The following is a 1736-nucleotide window of genomic DNA, read 5'->3' as shown; positions in this document are numbered from 1 at the left end:
GTCCTGTTCTTCCTTTCATTCAACCTAATTTGTTTTTCTATCTACTAGAGCTCTGGTTCTACCCTCTGGGACCCACTTCCCTCCCGTGAGACCTTCACAGAGGGATGGCCTCACTGCAAGAGCTCAGCAGACAGGGACTGTGGAAAGGCAAGGCTGTGTTTAAGCCTGGAATCCATCACACCTGCCACCTGCAGTCTAGGTTAGCTACCAACCCTGTATGCTCACCCTCACTGACCACTGCTCCTAGGAGGTCATCAACTCTCACCTGTTCGTGTGTATTGACCTTGAGCATCTTGGTACACGAGGTAATCAAATCCAAATGAAATGAGATGCTCCCACCCCTCCCAAATCCATCACTGAAATAATGTAAGCCCCCACAAAAAATGCAAGTCTACTGGTGTTTTGAAAGGGCTTCACAAAGATGGTGACCCCAAATTCTCTAGAGTATGGCTTGACGGGCTCAAGGAAGCTGGGCCCATCATGAGAGACCATGATGCTTTTGAAAATTAAAAAAAAAATAAAATCCTGGCCGAGCACAGTGTAATCCCAGCACTTTGGGAGGCCGAGACGGGCGGATCACGAGGTCAGGAGATTGAGACCATCCTGGCTAACACGGTGAAACCCCGTCTCTACTAAAAAATACAAAAAACCAGCCGGGCGAGGTGGCGGGCGCCTGTAATCCCAGCTACTCGGGAGGCTGAGGCAGGAGAATGGCGTGAACCCAGGAGGCAGAGCTTGCAGTGAGCTGAGATCCGGCCACTGCACTCCAGCCTGGGCGACAGAGCAAGACTCCGTCTCAAAAAAAAATAAAATAAATAAAATAAAATAAAATCCTAAGCCCCCCAACCATCTGTATGGACCCCTCCTCTCAGTCAAGGGCATTCCAAGTTAACCTGAAAAGCTAGTTTGGGCCATGGTGGGAAGAGGGTGCCAGCCATGCCTCATTATACCCTATAACAGGCTCCTTAAAGTCTGATGAGAAGCATTTGATCTATTTTCTCTGAAGCCTGCTGGCTGGAGGCTTCATCTGTGTAAAACCTTGGTCTCCACAACCCCTTATTGTAACCCAGACATTACTTTCTATTGATTCCAGGTCTTTAGATAGTAACTCTTTCAACAAATTGCCAATCAGAAAATCTTTGATTCTGCCTATGACAACACCCCTAGGCCTTGAGCTGTCCTCCCTCTAAAGACCAAACCACTGTACATCTTACATGTATTGACTGGTGTCATGTCTCACTAAAATGTACTAAATGTGTAAAACTAAGTTGGAGCCAGACCACCTTGAACACGTTCTCAGGATCTCCTAAAGGTTGTGTCACAGACCATCAGTCACTCACATTTGGCTCAGAATAAATCTCTTCAAATATTTTACAGAGGTTGACTCTTTTTGGCAACACTTTCCTGGCTGGCAGTCAGGATTCTACCTTCTGTCAAATTAGGACATTGTTAACTTCCACATAAGGGATTTCTGATTCCACAAGATAAGCAACAGGACCTTAAGTGGTTTTCAGTGATTGATGTCAGTGCAACAGTGCTGGGGACTTGTACCACCTCGGTAGCCAAAAGGAACACAGATACAGGAACCCTGCTTGAGAACATCTGCCCTTTAATTTGCATTTAAAATCAGTTTCTTTAAATACTTTAGTTACAAGTTCTGAATAGTGAAGACAGAGTAGTAGATGCTGCAGGCACTCAGTATCGGCTCCCACCCCTTCCCCCCTCCCCCACCCCCA

This window comes from Rhinopithecus bieti, unplaced genomic scaffold (assembly GCF_001698545.2).
Source record: "Rhinopithecus bieti isolate Rb0 unplaced genomic scaffold, ASM169854v2 scaffold_11380, whole genome shotgun sequence".
In the NCBI taxonomy this organism is placed as follows: Eukaryota; Metazoa; Chordata; class Mammalia; order Primates; family Cercopithecidae; genus Rhinopithecus; species Rhinopithecus bieti.
Note: the sequence above shows the minus strand (reverse complement) of the source record.